Source organism: Fukomys damarensis, unplaced genomic scaffold, assembly GCF_012274545.1.
Source record: "Fukomys damarensis isolate Sample0158 unplaced genomic scaffold, DMR_v1.0_HiC HiC_scaffold_18, whole genome shotgun sequence".
NCBI lineage: Eukaryota > Metazoa > Chordata > Mammalia > Rodentia > Bathyergidae > Fukomys > Fukomys damarensis.
The window spans coordinates 54,498,072-54,518,677 of NW_022900930.1; the positions used below are offsets into that span (position 1 = coordinate 54,498,072).

The 20,606-nt window shown below is 44.8% G+C and overlaps 1 non-coding gene across 1 annotated transcript; it reads left to right on the forward strand.

Annotated features, from left to right (window-relative positions):
• Positions 1-385: 385 nt before the first annotated feature.
• LOC117286814 lies at positions 386-489 on the forward strand. Its single transcript, XR_004517914.1, has one exon. It is a non-coding gene; the product is annotated as a U6 spliceosomal RNA (small nuclear RNA).
• The last annotated feature ends 20,117 nt before the right edge of the window (positions 490-20,606 follow it).

Sequence of the window (20,606 nt, forward strand, 5' to 3'; positions counted from 1 at the left end):
AGAAATCATGGAGGAGCCTCCTAATCTTCCTTAGACTGCTAGTCACGTGCTGCCTCAAGCCCAATACCCATGCTTGGACCCTGCAGGGGTCCCTTACTTTTGGCCACCTGAAAACAAGGACCTGGACAGATACAGAGTCCACATGACACTCCTGTGTCTTTGAAAGTTTTACGGCAGGAATGGGGCTGGAGACAAGAAAGTTGCACACAGCAAACAGGATAGTAAGTAAGCAATGTCCCTAATGCACCCATAGGTACTCAAGGATGAGGAATGGGACCTCTATCACCCCACCAGCACATGGTGCTTTCAGGTCTCTGTGAATTTCCCGTAACAATAATTTAATCCAAATTTGTTTCTAAACACTTACTATTCTATCAAGAAATCAGTGCTCACTTCAGTAGCACATACACTAAAATTGGAACAATACAGAGACTAGCATGGCCCCTGAGCAAGGATGACACACAAACTCATGAAGTGTTCCATATTTTTATACCGAATATTTTCTCTGGTGTGATAAACTGAAAGTGTGAATAAGGATCAAAATGTATAATAGATAATGTGAAATAGGAAGAAAAGATCTGAAAGGGAAGAGGAAGTGGGAGGGGTGGAGAAAAGAAAAGAAGGGAAAGGAATAAACATGAAATAAGGAAAAAACAGAAACGAAATCTTTGTAACTAGGAAGGGGTGGAGGGGGTGGAAGGGAAGGCAGGGGAATGGGGAAAAATAAGAACCAAGAGATGTCATGTACAGGTGCAAATTCCCAACGATGAATGTCATATTATATACCTAAAATGTACCAATAAACCTAATGAATTTTAAAAATCATAAATATTTCATCAAATTTTTAAGTTAAACAGGGCATAGGGCTAGTAGATAAAAATTAAATTAAATAATTGAATAATAAAAATAATTAGGATGGTTAAGCTTAAAATATTGACTCATGAAATGAAAGGAGCATCTCAGTATTCAGGTTTTCATAAATAACCAGTAGTCTAGCAAGGCAGAATATTTGCTAACATAATGCGGCATTAATGCCAAGACAGCCTGAAGCCTGTGGTTTGAAAGGCAAACCTGAGCTGGAATCCTGTGCACACACAGCTAGCACCAGATGCAAAAGGGGTGCATTCCAGGGAGCAGGAGCCTGCACCACACATCTTCTGAACAACAGGAACATTAACTCCGGAATGCATTTAACTTTCTATTTTTAACAAAAGAAACAAACATTACAGCAAAAACTCTGGGTTAAATAACTGTTGTGGGGAAAAGAATCCTAAGAAACTTATGTCAAGAAATGAAGTTGTGGTTCCCATAGCAACAGTCTCATGGGCCTGAAGATGGGTGTGGTGTGGACACTCAAACAGCTCCAAGCAGTGCTGGATTCCTCAGCCTACCGTATTTTAAATTGTTTCCAGTTTTTACTTGCATTAGTGGATGCTCACAGCACACAATGATTACACTCCCCTGGGGAGCCGGTATATGCACATAACACATCTCAGTTCTCTTTCATCCCTTTCCCTCTCCTCCCGTCTCCATTCCTTCCCATTTGCAAAAGATCCATCTCCCTGTTTCCTCTATCTATCTTTTACTTTGCTCTTTATTTATGTTTTGGTTTCACATACAAAAGAAACCAAGTGAAATTTAAGCTTGTGTGTCTGATTTATTTCACTTAAAGTTACAGTCTCAAGGTGCACCCATTTTCCTACAAATAACTCATATTTATGATTCTTTCTAACAGTACGCTATAGTTTACTAACACCACATTTTCTTTTTCCGTTCATCTGTTGGTGGACTTACAGGCTGCTTCTAAGATTTAATTATTATGATTTGTGCTGTTATAAAAATGTATTTGCATGTACTACTGTAACATGATCTCTTTAACTCTTTCAGGAAGGTACCTAGAAAGGGAACAGCTAGTTCAAATGGAATTTCTAGTTTAAAATTTTTGAGGACTCTCCACACTGATTTCCACAATGGCTGTATGAGCTTACACCCCCACCAACAGTATAGAAGGGTTCCTTCTTCTCTGGCAACCTCTCCAACATTTCTTATTATTTGATTCTTTGATGACAGCCATTCATTCTGGAATAAAGTGGACTGTTAGTGTTGTTTTAATCTGCATTTCTCTAATGGCCAGTGATGCTGAACATTTTTTTTTTCATGTATTTCTTGGGCATTTGTACTTCTCCTTCTGAGAAGGGTCTATTCATTTCAGTTGCCCATTTTTATTGAGTCTTCTATTTGGGGGGATCTAATGCTTTTGAATTCTATATATAGCTTAGAATAATAGTCCTCTGAAGACTAGCTCAGCATGCTGCTTAAGTGTCCATCAAAAGCAATGGGTTGCACTGATTCTCCTGTCACTACCCAGGGTCTTGGCACCTGCAAACTCTGAAGCCCAGGTCCCCACAGGCCTGACAGCTCTCCTGGGAGCAGGCTGTGAGCACCACCACCCCAGTCCCAGCACCAGTCTCAGGGCAGCACACCCCATATGCTTCCTGTGTCCACTCACTGTTCATGTTCTTAAGCAATTAAAATATTTTTAAAACCCAGAGGAGATACCAATTATTTTCTTTTAAATTCTTTACACTTCTACAAGTATCATTAGCAACCAATTCTCACTACTGACAACACTCAGGGGCCGGGGATTTGGCTCAGTGGTTCTGCTATCTGCCTCGTAAGCGCAAGGGTCCAAGTTCGATCCCCAGTAGAAAAAAACACTCAAAAGTATTAAGAAAAAATGCTAATGGCAATAAATAATAGAGAAACCATATGGAAATAATGTGAACCCAAAATGTTAATATCTAACTAGTTTAATGCATTCATAAATGTAACAGTATTGGTATTGCATCAAGCATTATAGTAATTTTTAATGATAAATACTACAGACACATCTATCCCAAAATAAACTTAGGACTCTGTGCACTGCACCACTGTTCCCAACCAGCACACATGTGAATCCTCAGGGTTTAAACCACTCTGTAGTTAGCTGGCAGAGCTGAGGTGTTCATTCCAGTCCCGCAGGTGCTCAGTCACCTGGCCCCATGCCCTTTCTTCCAAAGTGGCTCTGCTCTTGATCCTTCTCCCTGTGTGTTCCTTGGGCAACCCTGCCCCTTCCGCTGCCTGCACCAATCCAAGCTCCTGACAATCAACAGACCGTCACCCTCACCACTGTGGCTTTGCCTTACACTTCTGTGCAACAGGGACTGTCTCCTGAGCTGCAGCTCTCACCAGCCCAAACAAATTCCTGCACTTCTTAGTTTGTGCCTCAGTTTCTCTTAAGGATCCACAAAATGAAGTGTTGATAGAAATCTTAGAAATTCTTAACACATACATGAGTTATTCTTATGTAAATAAAGACGTCTCAATGATAAAAGCAAAATGAAAACGACTAGCCAGCTAAGTGTGGTGATACACACCTGTAACCCTAGCACTTAGAAGGCTGAGGCAGAAGAGTTGCAAGATGGCACACACCCTGGACAATTTAGCAAGACCCTGTCTCAAAATAAAAATGTTGAAAAGGCCTGGAGATGTAGCTCAGCACTATCTGGGTTCAATCCTCAGTACCACAAAAATGGGGATCTCCATACATATTTTCATATCTAGTCTGAAACAGAGCTATAAAATGATGCTTAGAAATGCTGTGCAACCTCTCAGAGAGAAACATAATTCATCTCTAAATATTTGTTCCTTTAAAAAAAGTTTTAACACAAGTGAATATATCTTGCTAAACATTTTGCTGTCTCCAATAATCTCCATTCTCGTACAAAGGAGATTCCACTGGGTCCTTCCAAGAGGAAAAGCCAAGAGGGTGAGGGGAAGAAGGGAGATGCGGGCCAAAGGACACGAAGTCTCAGGCTGATGGACTGTATCGTAATGATCTATTGCTCCTCATGGTCACCAGTTAATGATGCATATTTCCAAAGTGCTACAAGAACAATGTTTTAACATTTTTGCCACAAAAATATGGAAGGCTGGCGAGGTGATGGATAGGTTAATTGGTATAACTGAATCCATCTTTAACTTACACATAGATCAAAGCGTTTCAGTGAATCCCACAACTATACACAATTACTATTTGTCAATCAAAAGAAGGAAGCAAAATCACTGAGTGGACTTTAAACATTCTCACCACAGAGAAGTAGTGGGCGAGGCGACAGACACGTTAATCAGCCTGATTTGATCACTCCACCATGTGTGCGCACATATGAACATCATACTGTACTCCCTATATATGCACAATTATCACTTGTTAACTAAAACCAGAATAAACAAAATTGAAAAGCAGATAAACTATTATAAAGGAAGCAGAAAGAACCTGGGAGCTATGCAATGAATCACACAAAAGATAAGATGAAGAAAGGTGGTTCACAAATACTTTATGCCAGTGAATGGAAGAGCCAGAGAGGGAGAGCATGCAGACAGCCATGTGGCAGGTGGAGGCGAAAGAGGTTGTGGGGACCACAGAGCTCTATCACGTCTCAGGAGACAGCGCTGCACGTGGAACCACCTGCCGTGAACTTTACAAACGCTGACCTCCATCATAGCTGTACTTGGAATGAGAAGGAATGGAGGTTAAATGAGAGTGAGAGGGTGAGCCCTGACCCACTAAACCAGTCTCCACCACGTGAGGACACAGCAGGAAGATGGGTGTCGCAAGCCAGAGGTGGCCCCCACCAGGAACCCAGCCCAAAGTGTCCTGACTGGGCCTCTGGCCTCCAGGATCCTGAAAATTACATGTGTGCTATTTAAGACCCCATGGTATGCTATTTGCTATGGCAGTCAAGCAGACAAGGGCAAACAGTTTAGCAGATTTATCAAAGGTATCTTCTACATCCCTTTACCCACTATATCCACCACCATTCACAGCCCATCAGCAACACCCAGGTGGTGGAGTGTGTGTGTCTGTGTATGTCTGTGCATGCACACCCTCGCACAGTGACAGTTATGTCTGCCTGCACTCTGTGCTCTCTGTGCCATGCAGCCATCAGAAGGAGCGAGAGAGATCTATGTAGACAGAACATGTCCCACCCATGCTGGTGGGGGAGGAAGTTGTTCATGCTGCACAGAGCATCCATGCAGAGGGATGGGTCTCCAATTAGCTGTTTGAAATGGATTTTTGACCCATGTACCCCCAAAAGCCTGTTACACATGGGATTCCAAAGATTTAATATGAAAAAAAAAGATTCAATTATTTTTTATGATTACAAGTGAGATGACATTTATAATATAATGGCTTAAATAAAACATATATAACAAATGTGATTTCACCCATTTATGTACCTTTTTTACATTCTGGCAACTAGCAAGTTTAAAGTTGGGTTATGTTCCTGCTGGATGTCACAGGTCAAAGGTGATCACTGTACTGTCAACAGCAGTGCTCCTGTGGGGACCTCCCTGGGGATAGGCTTGCCTTGCACTTGGCATGAATGTGCTCTTTTCACTTTGTGAGAAATGTGCATTACTTCCATATCTTTCTGTGTGTGCTGGGGATTGAACCCAGGGCTGCCACACATGTCAAGCACACTCTACACCCCAGCCCTGCTTCCATCAATTTTTGATCTGGTAACTTTTAAAGAGAGGCAATTCAGAAGGTCATGCTTGTCAGCCGCTCCATGGGGCCCTGCAGTTGGCAGAGATAGGGCCTCCTCATCTAGGAACTAAACCATTGGGTCAGTTGACCTGGTCAGGCTGAATGGGGCTGGCGCTTTCCCTGTCACCCACAATTCTGAGCAGAAACAACGCAGAGGCCAGTCTTATGCTCAGCTACTGGACACTCTGGGATCTAGATAACTAAAGGGGGTAAAACCCTGTTAGTAAAACCAAGAGGGTTTCTGAAGGCATTTCCTCCACTTCACAAGGAGGTTGCTCCAATTATCCCATGGATTTTCATTAATCCAGGTATAAGCAGAGACTGTGCAAAGTCCTTTATAAAAGGCATCCACTCAGCATACTTGTGTTAAAAACTTAACCTTTAAGTTTTGAGCATTTGTGCAAAATTCTCAGTGGCATTTGCAAATGAATATTCCCAGAAAAGTAGAAATATACACAATGACATGTTTAGAGTTTGTGGGAATTCAAGCAACCACTGATACAAATTAAGAAATCTTGCCATTACCAACTAATTCTGATTCAGGCCAGAAGGACGAAGTACCAGCCACAAGGTACCAGTAGACAAGAGGCTGCATCCTCAGAGGGTGGCACCACACACTTGCCTGAGCTGTGCCCCCAACATCACTTTCATTTACTTCAAAGACCCACAGTGAACACAGGTGGGCTGCACCCTCCACAGACCCACATGTGGGCCAAATGCACCATACAAAATAGTGAGGGTCCCCTTCGGCATGACAGACTCTGCTTCATCAGACAAATGAATAAAACGCCAGCCCTGCCCTGGACAAAAGGAAGGAAAACCATCGCTGGAGCATCTAATGCTTGGACTGGTTACAGGAGCTGCCTGACGCAGACACGTCCTCAAAGTTGTCCAGCTCCTCACACTCAGGACACCACACAGAGGTCACACCTCAGAGCCAGTGACAGGAGGCCACCACTGGCAGGAGCCACCACATCTTCACGGTCAAGACACAGGCTTAGTGAGAAGAGCCACCACGGGAGACCCCAAGGGAATCAAAGAACAGAGTAAGGTGCTGGCTCTGGCAACCCCTGAGGCCCTGAGGAGCTTGCAGTTCCTACAGTGAGAAACATTTATCTTCATCTCAAATCCCAATTTCTGTAAGGAAAAGAGTCCCGGCCAACAGTCAGTGTCTGAAGTCACAGATGATGGAGATGCCACAACCACAGTCACATGCATCTGAGTGTGAGCAGTCCTGTCCAGAAAGTCACAGGGCCCCACTGTGGGGGTACAGCACTGTCTTGGGGGTGGAGCCTGCACCTTGCCCATGTTTCAAGACATATGTTCCAGCAGCCCATCCAAAGTCCACACCTAGCGTGAGCCAATTCCCTGTGGGTCTTTGGCTTTCACAGAGTAGAACAGCCTCAGGCTCAGTCTTGTCTCTGTCTACGGCAAAGGATGTCACTGTCTGTCAGGAAACTAAGCAAGTGCGTGAAATCACTCATCTCCTCCACTTCAGACAGTAAATCTATATCTGCCAGAATTAACATCTGCCTTCAGCCTGGCTCCAAAAGTACCCTAAATACAATGTGTGTTCTGTAGCACCCACTCCCACTAGATGTAACTGCAATCCCCTCACTCATGAATTATCCCAGTAACAAGCAGGTGGCTGCACTGTGCCCAGTGTCCCATTGTCAGATCCAGGCTGTTCCCACAGGCTCGGGATGCCACTCATTCACCACAGCTTGGGGTTCTCTGCTGTGTTTCCCAAAGTGCAGGATGAGGACAAGGGTGAGGTTTTAGGGTTAGGGATGCCTTGACTGTCTCATTTCTCAGGTTCTCACACTGTCAGCCTCTATCTAGTCACTTTTCTCATTGCTGAGACAAAATATCTGACACCTACAGTTAAAGGAGAAAAAGGTTTATTCTGGCTCACAGTTTGTATAGTTTCAGTCCATAGTAGACTGGTACCAGGCAGGGTGGCATGGCAGAGAGGCACTGCAGAGAAACAGGGCATGGCAGGCAGGAGGCAGAGCCTTCCTTTCCCTTGTATCCCATTCAGACTACAAATCTTTTGGGTGGGGCCACACACAAAGGGTGGGCCTTCCCATTATTCATACCCAGAACTATGCTAAACCAATTAATGGACTTAGTATCACACACCCTAGATCTGGCCAGCTCCAAAAGATCTCACCTATGAGCACATGAGGCTTTGTGGGGGACTCCTAGATACAAGCAACATCTAGATACAAATCCTAAAGTTCAAATTCCTAAAGGACAAATTGTCCTAGAAAGAAACCTCCACTGGAATTCTCCGCTCTTGACAGAGGTTAAAATAAATCCCCAGACTGTAGTTTCTTGGATTAACTCACTTCCAAATATATTTATGCATTCAGTGCCTAATTTCTTCAGGGAGCCTGGGTCCCCAGAATTGTTCACCCAGCAGGGGTGGCTAGGGCAAAAGTTGCTCCTGAATACACCAGCTTGGGATGTGGCACTAGGCTCCACCTGGCATCTAACCCACAGGATGGGACTCTGAAGAGGCAGCAATAGCTCCTTCCAATTCTCTCCTTCCAGGCATCCAGCTGCTGTTTCAACAGCCTCAAGCCCACATTCCCCCAAGACGTTCTGAAAGAAGGCACATGAACCTACTTCATGTCCATAAAGTCAATCTGGATCCCAAGATTAGCTGCTCTTCAGCTCTCTGACCCTTGGTGAACCCAGGCCAGGTCCCTGCCCTCCAGACGTGACTCCTGAAAACTCTGCACCCTGTTTTCTGTGTGATGTCAGTGTGATGGCCCTCTCTCATCTCTGGCCTCCTCAGAGACAAACTCTGAGATACCATGAACTGGCACCAGATAAATCCACCCAACTGCTGACAAAACAGATTGGTTCCTTCAACTGCTGGTTTAGACACTGAGAAGAGCTGTCTGTCAGGGCAAACAGAGTGGAGGGAGCCAGGCTAGAGGAAGTAATTTGACAAGTGGCAGCCATGTGGCCTGAGGGGAGAGGGCCCATATATAAGTCGCCTGCTGGCCTGCATCCCACTAATGAACACACTCAGGTGTGTTTGTGATTATCCTACAACTGAGGTATAACTTAAGATTTACCGAGAACTGGATGGTGTGAGAAATCACCTTTCATGAATCCATATTGATCAAGGACTGAAAAACCAGCCTTCCCTAATGGACACTGTTGTAGTTAGGGTATGCAAGAGAAATAGATTTAATACAGGACACATAATTTATAGGCTTATTTTATAAGAGTCACCCAACAAGTCAAATGCAAAGAATAAGACATCTAGCCACACACTAGACACCCAAAGAATCCAGCTGAGGGTCTGGATCCCACAGCAATGTCCTGCACGAGCCCAGCTGAAGCCCGAGAGTCCAAGGCAATGTCCCACAAAAGTCCAGCCAGTGGGCTAGAGCCCACGGCAATATCTCACGCTTGTCTGCGTTGAGAATCTACACCCAGAAAGCCCAAAGGCCAATGATGGAAGCAAGAAAATCTGCACCAGTATGGTGAAGGATCTGTGCCACCAGGCTGAGGAATCTGCACTGGAGCCAGGAAGTGATGCTCATGGTGAAGACCAGGGCTCCCCTGATGAGAACAGCAGCCACTCCCAGCAATAGTGAGGCCCAGAGCTCCTCTTCCTATGTAAACAGCCAAGTTCACATCAGGAAAACCAAGCACAGCAAGCTTCTCCTAGACAATCAGCAGCCAATGATCTTCCCCTCCGGTTCTCTTTTTATGCTGTTGGCAACAATCTTCCAGTGGGTTTTCCATGCCCAGATCATGCTGATTCAGTTCAGCTGGGCCGTCCAAGATGACCATTAGTTAATCCACCACAGACATCTTTTAGGAAAGATGTGCCGTTCTCTGTGGAAAGTAATGTTTCCAGCCTGATGCTGGCTTTGTCCTTGAGTCGTTTTCTAGGAACACAAGAAGCACCCGTATTGATGACGGGTCACAGCTGGTCTCCGTGGAAACCAATGGGTTATGCAACCTTTGCTTTTCAGTCATCAGCCCTGCAGCACCCCCTGCATGGTGCCCAGTGCCAAGGGACAAAGAACTACTGTTTAAGATCATGAAAGACAGAAACATTACCACCTCTACTGCAAATTGCTGCCGAAAAACTTCAGGTCTTACATGTTGGAATGATGGTGTTCTGCTGCATGACATGAGACGAGAGAAAGCACTCCAGCCTGGCCCAGCTGTGGTGCAGACACGTGGCTCAGAAGGTGCCAGGGAAAGGGCACAGCCCATTCCACGGTCTCACTCGCAGTTGCATATGCAGGGATTGTGTCAAAGCCTCTCTGGCAACTGCAACTCTATCTTTTAAGTCATTTGCAAGAGTCAGAACTCCCCAACCAATTCCTCTGGACGGCACCTACCAATTTTTTTAAAAATTAAAGTGAACCCATGGGTTTTTAACGCCAGTACAGTTACATATGCTCTCATTTTATAAATAATTCCACTAAAGCACAAGAATCCACAAAGATGGCACTGTGAACACATCTGTTTCTCCACAACTGGACAATGCAATCATTGTACTTGTAGAAGGTAGACTTCCTACTACACATGTTTTAACCAGGGTTAGGGAATAAACTGTGTCCTCCAAGGTTTTCCTGTGTTGAAGTCCTAAGCCCAGAGCAATGCCATGTAGAGCAAGCCTCTTGAAGGAGAAATTAAGCTTCCATTAAGCGGAAGAACAGACCTTCTGAGAAGAGATGAGAACACAGAAGCACATGGGGGCATGATGTGTGAGGACACAGGAAAAAGATGCCATCTGCAAATGAAGAGTGTAGCCTCAGAAACCAGCGGCCACACCTGGGTTTCAGATCCGGCTCCAGCACTGTGAGGGATCACTTCCTGTCTGTTGGGGGCCTGGTGTGAGCAGACTACAATACCAGGTTCAAAAAAACACAGAGAAAAATGAAAGACAGAAACTAAAAAGTAGGGAGAGAAATCTTTCTTAGAGAGGAAGGGGGTCAAGAGATGGAGAGAGGAACTGGGATGCATCAGGCACATGCACCACTCCACACAGGAAGGTAAACATGTCCTGCAAGCACATACCAAAAGGAAAGAGAAGAGGATCACAGATGGAGGGAGGGAGGGAAAGAAACGGGGATGAAAAAGAAATTAAGACGTATTGTGTAGATTCACCAACTCCCCAAGGGAACTGTAAACATTATGTTCTACACACATGTACAAATAAACAGAATAACAAAAAAATTTTTAAATATAGATACCCATTTACATACAATCACACTATAGGGAAAATCTGCCTGATTCAACCAATCTTATACCAAGAACAAATGCAAATTAAGAAAGAATAAAATATAATTTTAATTTTTTAAATGGTCAATTTTGCGTCTTTCTAAATTATTAATTTTTCATCAAATGTTGTGCCCAAATTGCTAAACAAACAAACAAACAAACAAAAAATCCCCAGGAAAGAAATAGCACCCCCTTCACCAGCATAAGGCAGCCTTATTTAGAGGATTAAGAACCATATTTCTATGTTCTCATAAAACAAAAATGAGAAACCCGTTGCTAAGTGCCAGGATGTGTCTTGCAGCCTCTACCCTGTGCTGGTGAGCATGGGAGGATGTGGCACCCTTCCTGACAGCAGAGGGCACCACCAGCTGTCCCTTTGCCTCTGCTCTGCTCTGCCCAGTGTCCCTCTAGAACCTCAGTGTGGTTGGCCCCCTGCACAATCAAAGCCCCCTCATCCCCTCACTTACCACAGAGCACACACAACTAAGCATCAAGCTTGAATAAGTGCTGATTTGCAAAGAAATGAATTTACAATATGTTAAAAATGAAAAGACAAAACCAGAGAGTCTCTGAAAGGAGGCAGTGTGAGCGAAGCCATGGAGGCCGCTTCCTGACTCCACCTGGACAGCACATGCCTGCAAAGGCTGCCATGTTCTCTGCAGTCCTCAGAGTGTCGCTGTCCTGCCAACCCAACTCTGCCCTTGCCTGGGACACCTGCCTCCTCTTCCCAGCCCGACTCTACAAAGGACACCTCTGAAGTCACCTTATGGTGGCCCCTCAGCGAACATGTCCTGGGCTCTCAGTCACCAGGCTCTGCAGGGACTTCCCGCAATGTGCCTGGACACCTGGGACCAAAGGGAACCTCAGACAGCACCCCTGAGAGCTGGGGCCACAGGTGGGATTAGAGACCCTCCCTGCCTCACCTCCACTCAGTCACACTCTGTTCCTGCCAGGCGCACAGAAAGGAGCTGGATAGAGACAGCAGTGGTGGCCCTGATGTAGGCCATTGCTCCACCAGCTCCTCCACTTCACAGGGTGGGCGAAGGGTTACATGTTTCCCACCAGCTTATCTCACAGTTAGGGTCTGATGAGTGTCAGTGATCATTCAGATTTCAGGAAATAAGTTTTATAATTGGAGTAAGGATGTTTTTGCAATATTCTTAAACTCATATGTTTAGACAAATATACATCACATTGTCCACTTAAAGGAGTACCATCTATTAACATAAGATCAACGTAACAATGATACACAGTAACACAGCCCATGATGATGTTTCGGTCAACAACAGACCTTTTATATGACATGGTCCTGTAAGATGACAATGGAGCTAAATCAGAAGTGCACTGCTGGAGAAGAGAGAAAAGAACAAGACAGAAAAAATGAGACAAGAGCATCCACAGGGAGAGGGCCCTGTTGCTGTCAAGGGGCTCCTTGAAATGCTTGAGAACAAGAACCCAGCACTAAAAGGTACACTATCCACCACAATCAAGTCTCTGAGGGGAAAGAAACTGACCCAGAAAATCACCCTAGTCAGGCTTCTGAGAAGAGCAGCACATCCTCCAGCAGTGCCAGGCAGGTCCCTGGGGAGGGTTCTGAGACAGGGCACCACAGTCACAGGAGATGATGGCCTGGGTGCAAAATAAGCTGGGGAGAGGAGTACTGTGGCCCAAGAAGTGTTATGGCCTGGATCAAAAGTATCCCCCATAAGGCTCATGCGTCAGAGGGCAAAAGACATCATCACCAGAGGATGGCCGAGTTCATAGCTGAATGTGCTGTTAGGTGGGGTCGTGGGCAGGAAGGAAGTCACTGGGCTCTGATTTGGAAGGGTGCCTCTTTCCTCTGGCTCTTGCTTTCTCTGCCTCTTGGCTACCACAATGTGAGCAGTATTCCTATACCATGACTGTTTCTGCCTAAAGCCAGCCAACCATGGACTGAGACCTCTGAAACCCTGAGCCAAAATAAGCATCTCCTTTCCACTGTGGGCATGGGTATTTGTACCAGCAAGGAAAGGTTAATACGTGGGATGCTATATGAAAGTTACTGCCTGGGAGACTACAGTAGGACAGATACAGGACTATAGCCAAGTGCAGATATTGATGACTTACTACACAGGCCTAGACTAATATGTGACTATACGTCTCAGTTTTTAACAAAAGGAAGTTTAAAAAGGAAAAGGAAAAAAGCCCATCATGGGGGCAGTGCCTCTAATTCCAGAATTCTGGGAGGCTGGGGCGGGAGGATCACGTGTGACCCCAGGCTAGACAACTTAGTAAGCCTTGTTCTCAAAACAGAGACAATGGGGTAGTAGGGGTTATGGCTCAATGCAAAGACCCTGTATTCAATCCTAGTACCATCAGTATTAAAAAAATAAGGTGGGGAGGATAAAACAAAACACTGAATAAAACTTACAGAATAAGCATGAAAAGAAAATTATTTTGTGTGGCTATCCAGTGGTTTGTGTTTAAAGCTAATTGTTACCATCAAAGTGCATTGTTTACTATGTGCAGATATGTGAAACACACAGATATGTGGCCCTGTGTTACAATCACCTGTGGCATCCAGAAGAAGCAGGCTGTGCCACTGCCTGGGGAGCAAGATGCTGTACTATCTGGTTTATGCAGGAATCATGACTTTAGTGTAACAACAAATCACCTAAGTGATGCATCCCAGAATGTGTCCCCATGGTGGAGGGATGCATGACTATAATTTGAACTTAAGAAACTATAGGAACTAAAACTATGAGAAAGGAACTTAAGGTACTGAAACTATGAGAAAATGAAACAGAAAACCTCATCAGCACATAAGGAAACACGTCAATTACACTTACAAAATGTATGTGTTCTTGGAGGTGAAAGACCAGACCTTGCTGGATTGTGTGCCAAATGGCCATGTGACATGCCTGGCATCTGTGTGGCTCTCTCTACCCATCTCCTCCAACCTCAGCAGGCACCATGGACAGCATCTGTGTCCTGGCCACACAGCACCTGTGAGGATGTCCGTTAGCCCACAGGTGTTCAGAGAATGTGAACAGCCCGTCAATGACAAGGGACTGATTCCCAGATTCTCTATAAAGACATGAAGGCTGTCCACACCTGGCACACCAGCAGAGGTTTGATACAGCTCCCAGATACTCTGGACACTCCAGTGGAGACTCCATACCCCATCTGTCTCTTCTGTTCCTTAGGGCCCTGCACCACTGGCATACTCATCACAAATAACTCCAGGGAAATACAAGAGACACATTCACATTAGGTGCTTTGGAGGTGTTTTTAAATGCAGAAAGAATATTTACTTTTAAAGTCAAGGGCATGGCAAAATAAGAGAAGCTTTGAAGTCAAACAGACCTGGGTTTCAGTTCTTGCTCTAATGAGTCCCAGCCACATGGGCCTCAGCCATGCCAGCCTTTGATGCTGCACCTCACTGTCCTCATCTACGTGGCTAAGACAGCTACCCCCATCTATGGGCTACCACATGCGAGAGCCATCATTCCTGTGTTGCTGCCCCCACTGTACCACTGATGTGCATTCCTGCCACCCTGACACTGCTCTCACGGGTTACTGCACTTGACATCATACCCAGGTGCTACTGGCACTGTGACATTGTCCCTGTGCATGACTGCATAGCACTGCTCTTGTGTTTCAGCCACCATGACTGCTGGTGTTAGCACAAGGAGCACAACACAGACAGGAAGTGGAAATAAGGACAGCAGCCTCTTACACGTGGTTTCACTTTCTGGGGTTTTGGTTGTCTGTAGTCTACTGCAGCTAGAAAATGCCAAGTGGAAATTTGGAAATTATAAACTGCTGTTCTGAGTACAGTGATGAAATTTCCATGTGCCCAGGACGTGAATCACCCTTGCCAGCATCTCCCCCATGCCCTATCGAACCCACTCATCAGCCACCCAGTAGCTGTCTTGGTTGTCAGATCAAGTCAGATCCTGGAAATGACCCTAACTTTGATGTGCTTCTTGAGGGCCACACCAGATGCGACCAGCACAGGCCTGCAGACATGTGGCCTCATAGCCGACTGCTCATTTCCAGAAGAAAAGGGTACTAAGGGTTCCCCAGACAAACCAGAACATTCTGTATGAGTGGATGTGAGAACAGAGAGAGACAAAATGGCAGAACAAACAGGAAAGAGGAAGATCACAAAAAACTTGGAGAAATTGTTTTAATAAATTTCCAAAGACAACGATCATTTTATACCACAGAGTTGCTATTACTACTGTAGTACTACCATAATGCCAGCAATGAATACAGTGCACTGGTGCCAGAAAGAATGGTCACAGGCCATGTCATGACTGACAGGACACACTGTCACACACAGTGTGACAGGGGGAAGCTGGTCCCATGAGATCCTCTTGCCTAGCAACATGGAAGCTGCTGTGGTTTCTGGAAACGCACCTAAGACATTTTCACTACAAGGAAAATACACAAGGACTCATTTCTCAAGACTCCTGCCTCAACACAAAGGAGCCTGTATCTATATCTCCACAGGCTTTAGAATACACGGAATGTACTACTGGCTGTGGAGTGCCGAGGTCCGCAGAAGCAATGACAAGTCTGTGGGATTAGCGGCTCCACCATGCCTGACTTCCTCATTATTTTCTATTGAGGCAAAATACGTAAGACAAGTGTACGATTCTGTAGTTTTGAGCACATTCACAAATGTGACTCTATCACCACTAGTCACATACTTCTTAAAGTACTATCAGCAGGGAGGCTTAGCACACACAAAAGAATAACACAAGTGCCTGTCTAAGCACCCAGCTTCCATTCAGGAGCCTGCATGAGAGTCAACACAGGCTCGTGAGAACAGCACCCAACACAGAGTCAAAGATGCCTTCAATTTAGGTCCCAGCCTCCTCTACACACCGTCAGCCACAGCCGGCTACAGCTCGTCCTCCAGGCAGGGCTGGAACCGTGCCCACCTGAAGAGCCAGCACACAGTGGGCACTCAAGATGTCACCATCCAGTGTGCATGGTCTTCTCAGGTGAGATCAGGAGCTTCCCTGACACCTGGGCCATCAGATCACAGCTCAGGCCCTCTCACGCCCCTGCACAGCCAGCAGCTCTGCTCTTCCCTACCACAGAATAGAGAAGGAACACTTTCAAATTTGTTCAATGATGTTAGTATTATGCTGCTATCAAAACCTGACAAGAACACAACAACAACAAAAAAACGGTAGACCAGGCTGGGGATTTAGCTCAGTGGTGCCACTGCCTGCCTTGCAAGCTCAAGGTCCCAAGTTTGATCCCTGGTACCAAATAAAATAACAAACAACAAACAAACAAACAAATAACTGCAGACCAATATCCTTGATGAACAAAGATATAAAAATCCTCAATAAAATATTTATAAATTTATTTCAACATCACATTAAAAAGAACATACACCATGATCAAGGTGGTTCCAGGGATGCAATGCCAGCTCAACATACTCAAATCAGTAAGTGTGATACATGCACAAACAGAATCAAAAGCAAAAATCATATGATCATCTCAAGAAGTGGAGAAAAAGCTGTTAGTAAAATTTCACAGCTTTTCACGATAACACCCTGAAAAAAATGAGGCGTACAAGGGTGAGAGTTCGACATCACAGAGCCCACACATGGCAGACCCAAAGCCATTATTGTACAAAGTAGGGAAAATTGAAATCATTTCCTCGAAAATCAGGAAGTCCACCATTACTCAACAAATAATGGAAACTTACACCAAAAGGATACAGATAGGAAAAGAGAAAGTCATATTGTCCCTGTTTGCCAATGATATGATTTTATACCTAGAAAACCCTAAAGAGACCACTGAATATATTATCTTAGAATTGATAAATTCCTCAAAGTGGCAGGGTACAAAGTTAGTACACCAGTCACTTCCTTCTGTATAAATCAATGGATTCACTAAGAAAGAAATTAGGAAAACGAACTCACCATAAAATGACCTCAAAAAATAAATAAATAAAATACCTAGGAATAAATCTAACCAAGAGGATGAAATACTGAAAACGACATTAAGGAAGACACTACAAGGAAGACCTTCCATTCATGGATGAGATGGTCATGCTACCAAAAAGGATCTACAGATCCGACGTATGCCCAGCAGAATACCAATGTCACTCAGCACAGAACTAGAAAAAAATCCAAAACTGCATATGGAGACGCAAAAGACCAAGAATGGCCAAAGCAGTTCTGAGTGAAAAGAGCAATGCTGAAAGCATCGCAATACCTGATTTCAAAATAGACGACCCAGCCGCAATAATGAAAACATCATGGTATTGGCATAGTGTCATGGAGACCAGTGGAATACAACAGAGGATCCAGGAATGAAGCCACACATCAGCAGCTGTCTGCTTCTTGATGAAGGAGCTGAAAACATATGCTGCAGAGAAGATGGTGATAGTAAAACTAAAATTAGAATACCCACAGGATCCACCTCTATCATTCTTGGGAATATACTTAAAGAAATCAAAATCAACATCCTACAGAGAAGGACTTTCATACCCTTTGTCTGTCATGGCACTGTTCAAACAGCCAAGTTATAAAATCAGCCTAGATGCCCCTCGGCGGATGAATGCATAGAGAAAACATGGGATAAATATGGAGTACTACTCAGCCACGAAGAAGAATGAGACCATGTCATCTGCTCAACCAATGGTCAGAACTAGCGTCCATAATATTAAGTGAAATAAGACTCAGACAAGTATCCTGTCTTCCCTCACATGGAATCTAGAGAAAAAGAGAAGACAGCATGAAAGGAGAAAGGAGAGTTACCAGGGAAGGGGCAATGGGGGCAAAGGTGAGAGGGCAAGTAGGGAGGGTGGATATGCTGAAAGCACATTTATGCATGGATAAAAATGGCATGATTAAACATTACTTTGTAAAATTAATGTGCCAATAATTATAACTTTAAAATGAAGACTCCAACTACTGCTGAATGCCCCACTTCAACTCTATCCATTTTTGCTTCGACCACTTTGGGGCTGTGACCAGAACCCACATACTTGTAAGGTTACATCCAGGTGGGCAGAGCTTCTCATCTACATATGACATCCTGCAGCTTCCAACAGCACCCAAGGACCCAGAACAGGGGCTCGCAATCCCATAGTGCAAGCCACGCACCACTGCCTGTCTCTGTATGACCCATGTACTGGCCTCTGCACTGGGAAATGACTGAAAGCCAAAATAACAGGATTTTATGACGTGACAATCACAAGGAGCTCAAAGTGCAGAACCCAGAAAACATCCCTGGGCTGAGGCGCTGCTCATTCACAGAGGTGAGCACTCATGGAAGACCGCGCCCCACAAACCCAGGACGTTCATCGAACCTAAGAGATCAGCCTTCACACTCTGAAGTTAAAGACTCTCCTCACACGCCCAGAAGCTCAGATGGCCCATGATGAAGTTCTGGATGATAGGATTTCAGCAGAAATGTGGCAAGTGACTCCTACAACACATGCTGAGCAACACGGAGGGTGCCCTCCTTTGCCACCCTTCCTACCAGTGGCTAGAGAATAGATGAGATGGCAGGAGCAGCAGCATCCCTAGGTGTCCACGAGATGGAAGCTGCAGGTTAAGGACCAAGAGTGGCAGAAGGAAGAAGCCTGTATCCATGGCAACAAAGGAACTTCCACAGAGCCTAGCTGCTCTGGCTCTGGCCTTCATTTACATTAAAGAAAAAGTTAATTTCTCTCTTCAAGTAACTGTTATTTCAGGACTTGTTTGGGGATGCTGCACAGAATGTAATTCAGACCAATACTTACCTACCCCTAAAAGCTGGTGTATTCTGTATCATTTAAACCAGTTAAATCAAATGCCATGTATTTGACAAAAAGCTATTTTGTTCCTAGCATATGGAATCAACAGAAACTGCCTCCACCACCTCTGGCACTCCCCTGTCAGAATCACTCAGTGAAGAGTTTCTTTTGCTTTTTCTATTCAAGGTACAGCAGGCCTAAGGATATTCTACACAAATAACATGCACACAGAGAAAAATGAGGTTTTCCCATGCAGAGTGCTTACAATGTATAGGTTAGAGTCATTTTAGTCCTACAAGAGCCCTTGAAAACTGTACAGCTTATGCTACCATTTTTTTCTATGATGAAATACGTTAAATGAACTCATACACAAAATATCACAGCGACAGAGACGAGAGAGGAGAAACCCAGGCTGGATCCAGAAGAGGCTGTCTGTCCCACCATGGTGCTCCCAAGTCTGTGGCTCCCTCCTGCAATGCTCAGGTTTCCTAAACACTCTTTAAGCACTATTCACACTTTCCATGAAGGGCCCATCACCACAAGCAACTGTCTGATCATTTTGGCGACAGCCAAGAGCTTTATTCAACTGGTGAGTCCCTGGGAACCATTTCTTCTGCCGGAACTTTCACTCTGCTTTAGGAAGTAAAATATCTAGATTTCTAGGTGAAGTTTTGTATGGTTCTTCTCAGTTCTGCAGTATACTAGTCAGCTGTGGTCTTCTGTCCAGATCGGTGGGGCACTTGGACATTCTGAAAACACAGCCTTCTCTACCATGGCCACAAGGCCCCTTCTGAGGATCTCATGCAGGTTACTAATATGTCTGATTAGAAAATCAACTTGTCAGTAACATTACCCAACCCCAAAACTGAGAACAACCTAAACTGCAAGCCAAATGCAGGGGCATAGTGGTACACACCTATAATCCCAGGTACTTGGGAGGCTGAGGCAGGAGAACCACATTACAGGACAGCCTGGGAAACTTAGCATGACCTGTTTCAAAGTAAAATAAAATTTGAAAAGGGCTAGGGATGTAGCTCAGTGGTAGAGTGACCTTACTTTCACTCTCCAATGCCATAAGATGAACAAACAAGTAAACAAAAGCAGAATACAAGGATCCCACAAACATTTATTAGATGTTATTCCGCAAACAAATGGATTTTGAGGCACACAGATGGATTTTAGAAGAAACCAATGGGTTCTTTAGCTACTGAAAAAAGTGTGTAACAGGCATTTATGTAAATTTTTATCTCATTTCTTCTCCCAGATGGATCTGATAATTTATAGGAAGTAATAAAATCACTGAATAGGGCAGGGATTTAGCTCGGTGGCACCACACCTGCCTGGCAAGCACAAGGTTCTGAGTTTAACCCCCATACTGAAAAGAAAAGAAAATCACTGAATAAGGGTTGAAAAAGATATGACAGAAGTAATTTCTCTAAATTGGCACTAAGATAAAAACGTGCCACTCACTTGTGCACCAGCTGGAGAGAGACCTGCCCTCAGTGTCTGAACCCACACAGGACTGCTCTCTGCCTAAACAGAGCAACACAAGTACCTGTGGCTCACAGCTGTGGTCAGAGGTGCACTGTCTGGAGGAAGAGACTCAGCTCAGTACGAGGGTGTCGCACTGACAGCACCAACTCAAGGTGGGTCAGGGAGCTGTGAGGCATAAGCACACTCCTGGAACCAACCTGGCTCTGCTTCCCGTGAGCAGCCGGAAGTGCAGCCAGACAGCAAAACTCCAGCGGTGCAAACACCCCAACTCTACTGTAGGATACTCTGGTCTCTGCTTAATTCTAAATACTGTTTAAATAAGAAACAGGCCATGGCCTGCCTCACAAGCACAAGGTCCTGAGTTCGATCCCTGGTACCCCCAAAAAAGATCATTGGCTAAGACTTAAGATCACAGGTAGAAAGAAAAGGGCTAAAGGTGTAGGGAAAGTGGGAAGGGTAGGGGAAAGGTAATAAGGGAAAGAAAAAAATAGGAGAAAATGAAAAAAT